Source organism: Sinocyclocheilus anshuiensis, unplaced genomic scaffold, assembly GCF_001515605.1.
Source record: "Sinocyclocheilus anshuiensis isolate Anshui unplaced genomic scaffold, SAMN03320099.WGS_v1.1 scaffold524, whole genome shotgun sequence".
In the NCBI taxonomy this organism is placed as follows: Eukaryota; Metazoa; Chordata; class Actinopteri; order Cypriniformes; family Cyprinidae; genus Sinocyclocheilus; species Sinocyclocheilus anshuiensis.
Window position 1 is genome coordinate 1758202 of NW_015555703.1, and position 13203 is coordinate 1771404.

Here is a 13203-nt window from a genome sequence, read left to right on the forward strand (position 1 = left end):
TCTATCTTCAAATGGAGCATGGTATTAATTTTCCTTATTTGTGTGTGACAGTATTATTGATATTTCACAAACAGAGAGGTCCACTACATTTCAGAATGAATATACAAAGGTAATTGTGCCTTTATTCAGTAGCTGAAACACTGTTCATTTGTCACTTTGGATAAAAATGTCTGCTAAATGCATAAATGTAAATGTTCATGCAGGGTCCAAAATTAACACTCGTCCAGTGTCCAGTGTGAGTATATAATTATTGAAAATAATCATCATGGCCACAGTATCATGGCTGGTATATTTTCTCAACTCACCCACCTTTGACAGATGGTGAAAAATATTTTTGTAATTATTATAATTTTTCATTTTAGATTTTTATTTTTGTTTGGTAAAAGGTTAATTTTGGACCCTGATTATAGGTTTTGTTTCTGCTATGACAAAATTAATTATTTAGTTTGTATTCACAATTGTACTACTCGCGTATTTTTCACGTTTGCCTTTAATAGCCAGTATATGTGAATTCATGACCAAAATTAATGTGGTTTTTTTTTCTAACTTTCCCTACCCCGTTGTACATGAAAGTTAGAAAGTTAGCAGCAGTGCAGAAACTAAATGAACTACCCTCATTTATAATGCTGCTAACTAATAACAGGTTTGTTGTTATATTTATGCGTGATATTGTGCTTGTGCATTTGTGTTTCTCTGTGTAAATCTATTGTATGTGTCTTGGTGTTTGTATGTAAATGTGTCCGTATATGTGCATGACTCTTTGTTTTCTTCTTTCTGTGAAAGACACTGTGTAAGCATAGTTAAGAACTAAAATGTGAAGTTTTCTACTAATGGAATCTTGATAGATAGAAAGTTTGTGTTCATTACCAAATAGAGATATTCTAACACTTTTGTGAGTCCTTTTGAACAATAGCTTATAAAACATGTAATGTATGAAAATTTAAGATGCATATTGTGTTATTAAAAGCCACATTATATTTTAACAAAGTAGCATCGAAAAATTATATACAACCAACTTTCTGAAGAAAACTTTGTGATCATACCTATGGTCGATTCACAATTATGAAATTACAGTTAAAAAAAATATTTGTAACTAGTAAACATTCTCTGAATATTAACTATAAGTCAGTCTAATATTGCAGGGAAATGTGAGAAGGCAGAGATAAAACCCCAGCTTGTAAAATTCTTTGGCAGAAGTTCTTTTCACAGATCTTTCCTCAAAAGAAAATTAACTCAAGTTTCCTCTTGCCCATCTCACACTGATTTAATCTCTCATCAATCAGGGATCATTTCAAAGCACATGCCCTATTCAGCGTTCCACAAAGCTTTATTTAACATAATGATCTGCCCCTAACTACAAAATCAATACTTCAAGTTTTTATGTGTACATCACTGCATCTAAATTTCAATTGTTTGCTTCCACACAGTTCAATTTGTATTCTAAACATGGTCTTAAATTCCAAAGTTTTGTACAGACTAGTTCTGTGTTTATGAATTTCTGGAAGTTCTGGATTTTTTTATGATTTATTTATTTTGCTGTAATGTATATATTAGCAAGAGTATATATTTGCTGACAAAAGATCATTACTTATGAGGAAAATGTTGTTTTGTGTAACAGTTTTACCAGCAACCAGAATCTGTTGTTGCTTCTTTTTTCACTGACCACATAGGATGCACTGTATGTCCTGCTCTCTGTTATTAGAATTCTAGCTGTTAATGTTATAACCAAATTAAATAAAAATACTCTTCTGTCATTGACTTTGGATTCAAATGTGTTTTTGCTTTATGGACCCAGATTTGACATTAGACATCAAGTTACATGCCAAAGTTTTATATTTAGGTTTAGGGGTTAGTTCAAATCGAAATATGAGCAACAGCAATAAATAATAATAATAAATAATAATTTCCCAGTCATAAACAAAGATATGAACACATAAAATGTTTAATGTCTCTCTTGTCTTGCAATCAGGAGCTCTCAGGGGTTCTACATCCAGATACCATCTTGCCTCAGGGCAGAGTGATGGGGGCTGTATCCTGGGTTATCGAGGGTCACAGAAGGCAGCATTGAGCAGAGTCTAGGTGACCCGGGGAATTGTCCAGCGGGTCAGTTTTTCGTTCCTGGGTAGGTCCACTCTGTGGTCTTCAAGTGAGGACACATTCCTCCAAACTTGTCTGCCATCTGGGAGTAAGGAGGTCTCAGGCCACTTTTGGTGTCTGGCCATGGCAGATGATGTCCTTAAGTCTGCGGGCATATGCTCATTTTGTGTTCAAAACAAGTTTGTCAACGGTCTCCTTCTAACCAGCAGCAATACTGTTATTCCCACATTTCGAAACGTCTCTCCAAATCGGTCCACTTCATTCCCCTTCCCAAATTCCTATATGCCAGGGAGATGGCCTGAGTGGTTGTAGACCATGTCTTCTGGATTCATGGTATTCTGGAGAATGTGGTTTCTGACAAGGAACCCCAGTTTTTCTCTCACTTTTGGAGGGGGGTCTGTTGGCAAATTGGCACTACTGCTAGTATTTCATCAGTATTCAAACCACAGACCAACGGCCAGACCAGGATCTCAAATGATGTCTGGTCTCCCGCCCGTCTTCTTGGAGTCAGCAGTTGGTGTGGGTGGAATATGCTAATAACTTCCTGCCAGTGACATCGACCAAGTTGTCCATGTTGTGCTGTCTTGGCTTTCAACTCCCTGTTTCCTTCCCAGGGTCCTACAGCTGCTGTACCTTCGGTCCATGTGTTCATCCAGTGCTGCTGCCACACCTGAAGGAGGGCCAGAGAGGAAGTGCTACAGAAAGGGGAATGCATGGGGAAAAAAAACTGCTGACTGACATCGGACTGTGGTGCCCCGTTACATCTGTGGGCAAATGGTGTGGATCTCCACCAAAGACCTGCCTTTTGAGTTACCGGGCGCTACCAGTTCATCGGGCCATACCCTATCCAGGTGGTGTGGATGGAGATTCCAGTATTTGGTGGACTGTGAGGGATGCGATCCGAAAGAGAGATGCTGGGTCTCGACTTGGAACTTCCTGGACCATGTGCTCATTGAGGATTTCCACCGCCAGCAGTCTGCTCAGCCCTAGGGTGTGCCAGGTGGAGCCTCTTTACTCTACTTTTCCTTGTTTTCCACTTTCCACGTGGTGGCTGCGTTCTCAACTGTCTTTTGTTTTCTGCCAATTACTAATTTTTTATCTGCCTGCTCTCTATATCACTGCCTATCCTGTCAGTCTTTTTTCCTGTTGGTATGGTCTGTTCTCATGCTGTATCCATGTCCAGTTCACTGTACTGGTTCCATTTATCGGCCTGTTCATCGTGGTCTGAACTTGCGCTGCATCCTGATGATCTTCGTTTGTGATTTACCCTTCTAGATTTTGCTAACATGGAACCAAAGTCTGCCTGACATTGACTTTGTCTCTGCATCACCCCTTGTACTTTTGCTGAATAGGATTGATCTCTCTGTGCTGACCTTTGCCTGACTCTGACTACTCATTCATCCTCTGCCCTACTGCCCTACTGTTAGGGACTTGGCGACCGACCAGAATTTTGCTGTTTGCTCTGCAAACGCATTAAATTTCAGTTCAGTAGTCCTCTGCTCTTATGTTCTCCTTATAGCAAACCTGAGAGATGCAAGTGCCATTATGTCCATGTTAAGATACGGTGAAAAGGTATGAAACAATTAGCAGAATCTGAAACTGAAACTGAAATAGCTAAAAACATGTACAGGCCTTTTAAAGAGTTTAAAGGACATTACAGCACCAGTTGATATGGAATCTGTCCCCCACTGACTCAATGAAGAGCAAACCATCCAATAAATAGACCAGATTAAAACTTGGGATAGTTGTCAGCCTTGTCCACAATTAGGAGCTGGGAACACACAGGACACAATAGCATCATTCTTTCTTGATTTTGGTGTGAGAGAAAGAAGGGGGAAAATCCGTTGATAATAACTTGATTCTTTTGAGAGAGCTCAGGAGCCAGCTTAGTTCTCTGGGGGACAATAAGGGCAAAAATTCTCTGTGGTGACAGGACTGCATCAATGATCAGCCCCTGAAGCAGATTATAGGCCAACATGAATAGAGCCCACCAATACTAGGGGCTAATAGAGGACCCCTGATAACTCATTCTTCCTCTCACAATGTCCCCACCAGAAGCTAGGTCTTAGTATCGCCTAACCCCACTATCCAAGAAAATATTGACATACACGATCCATTTGTAATGGGAGAAATCATACAACACAATGGATTTGCACTTTGGATGGGATAAATGCAGAGCACTAATTCCGAGTATGGGTCACCATACTTGGCCACATGTCACGTCACGTATAAAAAAAAAAGTCACTTATATGAATAAATCTGTCTCCGACCAAAAATACACACTAATGTGCTCAACACAAAACGCTACTTTAAATATCTCTCCAGTATGTTTATACCTTTTGCATTGCATAAATTACAGCAATGTATACCTACCCAAACATACATAAACACACAAATGCAATACAGTAACAAAAATGTCATTTACAGTATTTCTAAAATGCAGTATTTTAGTGATATTTGTGATATGTAACAGAAGAAAACTAGAAAAAACTCAGCAAGATTTTTTAAAAAAAGAAGAAATTTCTTGACTTCTTTCTAAAGAAGATTTTTGTGTTTTCATCCCCAGATCCAATCTCCCATCAGACAGAGAGGAACCAGAGCCAGAATTTGATTCACAAATTAGCCAGAATCTACAGTAGCCGAGCACCTCACCCTCAGGCTGAAGGAAATTGTCTGCTTTCACAGAGCAGAAACCCACCTAACAAGCTTGTCACCAAGGTGAGAGCAACCTAGTTAGTAGGTAATTGCCTGAAGAGGACTTGTCAGCTCCACTGCGGGAGACTTCACTCAACGAGTGTGAGAATTTTGACACAGTCAAAGCGGGACCTCCCAATAACCATATAAATAGAAGACAATGGACCTAATTGCAATCAGTGTCCTCCAGCTCTACTGTCTTAATGTTCCTACGCTTCGCTCACTCTTGTTCTAATGACCTGAAGTTCAGAAGACTTTTACAATAGCATCTCAATGCATCTGAATGCAGGGCCTCTCGTATGCATCCAAGGTCCAACACATGTTGATGGATAAATGCTCTCTTGGGTGAATGTTAAGAAGTAAAGTTAGGTGGAGCTACACAAAAGTCACACCTCTGCTCAAACAGTTCTCATTTCACACATATCAGTCTTTTGATGTCTGAGGTTTTTGCAGTGAAATTACTGTGCTGTTAAAAGGGCAAGAAATTTTCAGCTAGACTCTGAAAGGACAACAAAATGTGGAGGAGTAGGTGCTGGTGATATGTGAGAGGTCAGTAATGTGGTACAATAAAAAGGAGCAAAGTTTAACACCTGGCAAGTAACTTCATCATATCCTTACTACAAAAACAAACTGATAAGTAAAACATAGGAACGGTAATTATATGTGTGCTTGTTGCTGTTAAGATTCTGTCGATTCCTCTAAAACTCACTTGCAAAATAGATTAAAATTTTGCCTTGATTTAATGCACAAAATCATTATTATTCTTATTGCATCTAACTATTTAGGTTCCTTTGGTTCTGAACAATTCTTTCAGTAATATTGATGAATGGGCAGCAGAACAGAAACGAAAACTGCTGCTCTCCGTATTAATTTCCGTTGTCACCTTTCGCATTCATTAGATAATTCCAAAGCTTATTTCTCAATATTAGAGCAAGAGATCCGAAAAGGCCCATACATACACCCGCCCATAAACCCTCCCCTCAAAGAAATCATATTGAAACAGCAGGTATAAATGGGAATGTCTCTCCCTTGTCTACTTATGATTTGATCGACCAAAAAGCATTTTAATTCCAGCTGTAAACAAGGGCAAATTCAGATCAACAAAACAGTAATGGCACAACAGAAACAATACATCCATCTTCATCTGCATACACAGTATACTCACATACTATAACCAGTCTCAACTGCTTGATTGCTTGTGTCGACACAAAGTGTAAACAATATTATCACCCAGCTCTAATCTGCTAAATGCAACTAAAAGGCATGAAGATATTAAGATATTATCAACATTCATATCATTATTTTCTGCAAAGCTGCTTTGAGGCAATGTGTATTGTGAAAAGCACTATACAAATAAATTTGTCTTGATGACTTGAAAATTTATTTTCATTATTATTCAAAACAATGAACCTTAAGTCATGCTTTTCAGATCTAGTGCGTGCGTGCATCTAGGGGAAGTCGTGGCCTAATGGTTAGAGAGTCGGACTCGTAACCCAAAGGTTGCGGGCTCGAGTCTCGTACCGGCAGGGATTGTAGGTGGGGGGAGTGAATGTACAGCGCTCTCTCCCACCTTCAATACCACGACTGAGGTGCCCTTGAGCAAGGCACTGAAACCCCAACTGCTCCCCGGGCCCCGCAGCAAAAAAAAAATGGCTGCCCACTGCTCCGGGTGTGTGTTCACGGTGTGTGTGTTCACTGCTGTGTGTGTGCACTTTGGATGGGATAAATGCAGAGCACTAATTCCTAGTATGGGTCACCATACTTGGCCACATGTCATGTCACTTCATTAATTGCAATACTGGAGCATTTTTTTAACTAAGTTGTGATGTTTGGGGTTTAGTATGCTGGTGTTATGGAAGGTTTCAGGTAGCCTTTCTGGAGTGCTAGATGAATGACTACGAACAGTATGTAATGAGTAGGTTTGGGACGTGACACTCACAGTTGTTCTTGTAACGTCATGTTTTGACTGCCTGCTCCATTTGGATTCACACAAAAGAAACCTGAGCTTAAACCTCTGAATGTATCATTAAAGGGCTCTGTTGTTGTTGTTTGTTGTACTTCTTGTTGTGGCCACTACGCATAGTGTCATCATTACAGTCAGCTCCAGCTCAATTCTTGTCACAACTATACTTTAACCCCTAATGCTCAAAGTAGTTAATTGTATGGAGTAGGGGAAAATTCAATGTTAAAAATTGTTTAATAACCCTAATTAGTTTAAATTAATTTAACCTTGATGAGATTTCTATTTCTTTTAAGTTCACAAAACTGACACATTTTAAATAATCAGACATGTTTTACTGTTTTGAATTACTTTTGACTCTTTAAATTTACATGAAAGAAGCTCCATTGCAATAACCTGCAGCTGGCAACCCTTAGCTCTTGACTGGTGAAGCTAAGCATGGTTGAGCTTGTTCAGTACCTGGATGGGAGACTTTTCTGGGAAAGTTAAAGTAGCTGCTGGAAGAGTTGTTACTCTGTATCAGTAAATGAAGAAGTGTCACATTGTTCAGTACGGAGTACCGCAGGGCTCAGTACTAGGACTGTTTGCTTTTCACCCTGTATATTCCTTGGAAGATATCATTAAGAAACATGGAGTTAGTTTTCACTGCTACGCTGACTATACTCATCTCAATATTTATTTGAGGACCAACAAAACATAGCAATTCACAAAAATAACGGAATACACTGTCGATATGAAAAATTGGATGACTAGTAACTTGATGTCTCCAGCTAAATAATGACATTGATGCCTTATAGAACAGACTGAATTTAATTAGTTTCAAAATATATGAACTTTACATTGTTATTGTACTGAACTGAACCAACACTGAACTGCCTTGAGTTGAATAATGACACTGCTTAGAGCTGCTTACAGCAGAATTTAAATTGAATTTAATTACTGTGAAGCTACTTTGAAACAATTTGCATTGTATAAAGCGCTATAGAAATAAAGGTGACTTGCCTGAAATAAATTAGTTATTAAACTCAAGTCTTAAATTGATTTTGTTCTATATGCCAAAAAAAGCAATATAATTAAAATACATTTATTTCATACTAAGTATAGTTCAAATCTATTGGCATATTTACTGACATATCACTTGTTGAGACTTACTGATATAAAAATTATAATTACATTTTATTTGGAGTACTACTTGTGCACAATGAATATTTCTTAATAGTAAGCCTATAAATGAGTTTGTGTATTAAGCCTATAAATGAGTAATGTCACTATTGATGAGGATTGTATGATTTTTGAATATTATCAGTTTTTAAATGCAAGATATTTAAAGTCTACCTGAAGTATTCTTGCAATAGTTCCATTTTAGCACAATCAAATATACTTCGGTATATCTTAAGTTGGACTTCAGCACTAAGTCCGCACAATTAAAATGCATTAAGTACAAAATTAGTTGCTCCAATTTAGCAGACTTACCAGTTTAGTATACCAAAAGAACAATTGTGGGGTATTTTTATTAAGTACATAAATATGTAAATGTATTTGTAGTATACTTAGCATGAAATAAATGTATTTCAAATACATTTTAGTACATTTATTTTTCATTAGGGTAAGCATGATAATTGCAGTGAAATGTTGACTAAGCTTACTCACACAATTTAATTGCAGTTGCAAAGGATGCAACTGTTGATTAGTTACTGATTAGTTGTTTCACCTGCCAAAAACAGCCTCCAAAAATCAAATCCACATGCCAAAGACAGTCACAAAAATAAAAAAAAAATAAAAAAATTGCTTCAAACATCAGCTTTAAGAGACAGTTTAGGCTTCAGCACAATTTTATTATTTTCTTGTAATAAATTTATTGTATGGAAAATGTATTAAAATTTATCTTAAAAGTTACGTTAAGATATTTTAATCCTTTTGGTTTGCATACAATTGTCAGTGATGGTTAATTTGCTGCAATATAATGACTGATATACTGTTACTTTTTTTATCTTTAGATGTTTAACGTTTTTCATTAATTAGCACTCTGTCTTTTTGTGGATGATGCATTATATGGGCCAAATCTGATGGATTTGGACTGGTAAATGACCGGCAGAAAACTCATTCACTTTTTCACATTGTGTGAACCCACCCTGCAGTGAAGTGTGGTTATATCAGCGTAAGTGTATCAATGACAAGGTGACTAGAGGGGGTAGAGGAGAGGGGTTATCATTAGTGAAGCCTGCTGCTGCTGTTCACGACTAGTTCCAGTAATTACTTCACAAAGGGTGGTTTTCGCCATCCCACTGTTTTTCCCACACAAGGCAGGCACAGAATTCCAAGTGGCCTCAGACTTGCAATCTCCTTGCCTTAACCCGGGCAAATTGCTAAGCTTGGCCATTCTTCAGGCAGTGTAATTGCATTTTAGTGCTGTTTTTATTGGTGCCGGCTTGCCCAGCCCCCTGTCTGACCGCTCAACACTAGGGATGCCATTGAACGCAGGGTAAATAGAGAGTAAATAATTTGTTTATTGGGAGGTTTAAATTAGGGGTTAATTAAGGATTTAGAACAAATTGTGGGGGGGGGGTATATTTGAAAATATAAAATTAGACAGTGTCTGCAACATAACATTGTTTATAGATGCAATACTAAATAAATATATATTATGATTCTGTGGCGTTCAGGTGTTGTACAAAGATATTTTGTTGTCAGGTAAAGTGTGAGAAAATGCAACATTAATTGGTGATATTCAGAAAAAAATATTATGATCACAACATTTTTTAAGGGGTTAAATCTAGCAGAAAAGAACATTTAACAATTGCACGTTTACAGTGCAGTTTATTTTCTCAGTGAAACGACATCTTTGTTTTAATTATTTTCAAAGGTTTATTCAAATGTGAATACTTAAGTCCATCTCATTAAAATACTCAAAGAGATCTAATTTTGTTCTTGGCACCATTGAGCAGTTCTTCTTTCTTGAGTGTCCCTGCTTTTAATTCTACGGTACAGATGCATTCCATAGCTGGACAACCAAGCAAGTGCTGTTTTCACTGAATAGAAATAACAGCAAAAAACTGAAATGGCCACAGGATTAAGGGATCTGAACAGGATAAAAGATTCTTGGCGTTATCCATTTTAGCTTAAAAAATGGAGAGTCTTAACCAGGATTTTGGACCTCACAATGCTTATAGTCTTAATAGAACATGGTTGTGCAATTTGTAATGATCTAAATTTGACATTTTTTGTATTCTATTGTGTCATTGAGTAAACGGATTAGAAGAATGACGAGGTTTTAAGTGCTCAGAGTCAAAGACTCTCCGGTTGAGATTTTATAGCTGGAATGTAATAATCAAGTCAAAAAAGTTTAACACCGTCAATATAATTTATGATTTTGCACACTGTGTGGAAGTAAAAGTAGTCAAATTAGTTTAATTCCACAGATGAGAGGAGCACAGATCAAGCTACATCCAGCTGTGGATCTGGATTTTTGGAGGAGCAGTTTTGAAAGTGTTGTCACGCAACTAATAAGGAACGTTCTCACAACTTTCACAAATGCTTTCTGAACGTCCTCATGATGTTGTTTTTACTTGGTGTTCTTATAATGTTGAGAGAAAACATTCTGAAATCAACATTCTTAGAACATCCTTATGATGTTATTTGTTCTTGAAAAAACTTCTTATAATGCTGAGAGAAAACATTCCTAAAATATTTCAAATAAACGTTCAAATAACATGATATATTTGGATAAAAATAAAATTGTTTGTAAGAAACGTTTTAGTAACCTTTAAATAATGTTCTAATCACACCAAGAAAACTTGACATTTTACCGTTCTTAGAATATTAAAAATAAACATTGAAATAAAGTTATAATTTGGGTAAAAATAAAACTTGTAGAATGTTGTCAGAAATGTTTTAGTAACCTTTAAATAACATTATAATCACAACAAGAAAACTGGACATTTTAACATTCTTAGAATATAAAAAAATAAATGTTTAAATAACGTTTTGTTTTGGGTAAAGGTTAGTTAGCAGAATGTAGTAAGGAATGATTTTCTAACATTTAAATAAACTTATAATCACGACCAGAAAGTGTTTTAGAAACATTTCAAAACCATGTTCCCACAACGTTTTTAGAACCTAAATTTGTTACCCGAGTAGACATATTTAGTATTTTTTGAACAATCACTAATTGTTCGTTTTGGCCATTAGGATGGCCATTTCTATAACACCAAAAAGAAAATAATCCGAAATCACTGACAATAATAATAATAATAATAAACAATCAACATTTCCATTAAGGGATGAAAATTTCCCTCTTAAATTGATTTACAGGGACATTTTTTTAACCTTTATAAGGGCAAATTTTCTAACCTTATTAAATAATTGTGTCATCTTTCATGTAAATTCATACATTTATTCAATAAATGCAATTAGAATAATAAGACACAAAATCCATCTTTGCACTAGGGACACACATGCTGCATGATGTATTTTCACAGCCTTTTTAATTCTATTCAGAGATGCCACAAATGCATTTACACTGCAGTTACAACGGTATAAATTATGTTAGGAGATTAATGTGTTACATATAAAATATACTGAATACAGATACTTTAAATATGAAACTAAAACCACCAGCAGGTGGCTTTTGAGTGAGTCATTGATTCACTCATTCAACCGATTCGTTCAAAACAAATTAATTCAGGAATGAAGCAAGTGACTTGCTGATTTCAGAACGGCAGACTAGCATACTACTCTTACTCTTTCTGCCTTAGAAAGATATGCCAAAAATAGTAAGAGTAGTATTCTAGTGTGTAGTGTTGAATTTAGCAACTGTCTTTCCGAATGGCTTATTGACTCACCGATTCATTAAACAAATGCTGAATCATTAAGCGAAACACCCCTGTGATGATTGTAAATGCAATGATTAGTGAAACAGAGCAAAACAGTCCATATTGACAATATTATGTATACAATTTACATCACTTACTATTAACTTGAATATAACATTAACAGTTTTATTTATTATATATCATTGTATTAAATAATAGTGATCTTTAAAAGAAGACAAATGAGTGTCCCGCTCAAATTTGCGCCAGTAAGCGGACATCCCTGATAGCACAGGTACATCACGGAGACATCTATTTGACGTCTGCATTTACATCTGCAAGATGTATTTTTACATCTTTTCACATTTTTACATATTTTTACATGAGTGTTTGCTCATCTGCAATACATCTAGGACGTTTCCTATCAGATGTGAAATAGACGTTTAGAAAATATCTTTAAGATGTTTACGATTTAGAATGTATGTAATTTACATCTTAAAGACGTCCATCAGATGTTTGTACACAGAAGATGCTTTCCAGATGAAGTGATCTTTAACAGACATCTTGCAGACGTACGTGTGCTATCTGGGATGGTATTTCAAAAACCAAAAAATCAAAAATACAAATTTTTTTTTCATGCAGTTGGTTTCCGCTATTTTTGACCAAAGTAATATTACAGCAGCCGAAAACTCGCTATGTTTGCCAATTTTAACTAAAACCACTGTCAAGAGAGCCGTCGGGTTTTGTTTATGTTTGGAAGTCTAATTTGCAGAGCACACTCTTCAAGGATTGCCATTTCCACTTATTATAAGCAACACTTATTTGAGCATATTTGAGCTTGTTGTTTGGGCTCGGCTCATATTTATGGAGTTAATAAAGCAGGCAGGTGCAGGACACAATATTTTGGTATGTGGCTTATTACCAAGATAACACATTTTGATTTAAGTTTCTTATAAGCTTGTTGTTATTTGCCTTTTTTTATAGCAAGATCTGGCAACACTGAGTCAAGACAAACATTGATGTCAGCTATACAAAGACTGAAAGATTTTTTATAACATCAGCTATGGGAAAACCTTAAGACCGCCTTGTGTACGACAGAAGGACAAGTTAAAACTGAGGATTAACACTGGGTTACTGTGTGCAAAGTCCCTATTTTTAAATCAGTTACAGCATGCATACAAATTCCTGTGAAGCTCCAAACGATTTTACTGCACCCGAACATCACAGATGGTGCATTTCGTTCAGATGTGATCTTTCAAACACAGTCTGGACTAACATTCCACCCTACAGATCAAACACGCACACACATACAGATAAAGTCTCTCAAGAGGCCTTTCATGGTGGAAACATCCCTTGTAATTATGAAGCTCAGTTACTCGGCTCTGCTCAGCTGTAATTTGTGCGGTAATCAGTATAACCCACCTCTCGCTCGCAGTGGCCTGACACCTTTGACCCAACAGCCTGTCAGTGGGGCTTAATAAAGCAAAATGACAAGTCTCCAGAGACGTTACCACAGCCCCATGTCAGACGGCAATGAGTGGTTGTTGCCGCCTGCTAGGTACTGAGGTATTTTATTTAGCCCTGAGGAGGACAGGTGTGCTCTGGAACAGCACGAAAGAGGGAATGCCAAAGGTCTTCGAGTTG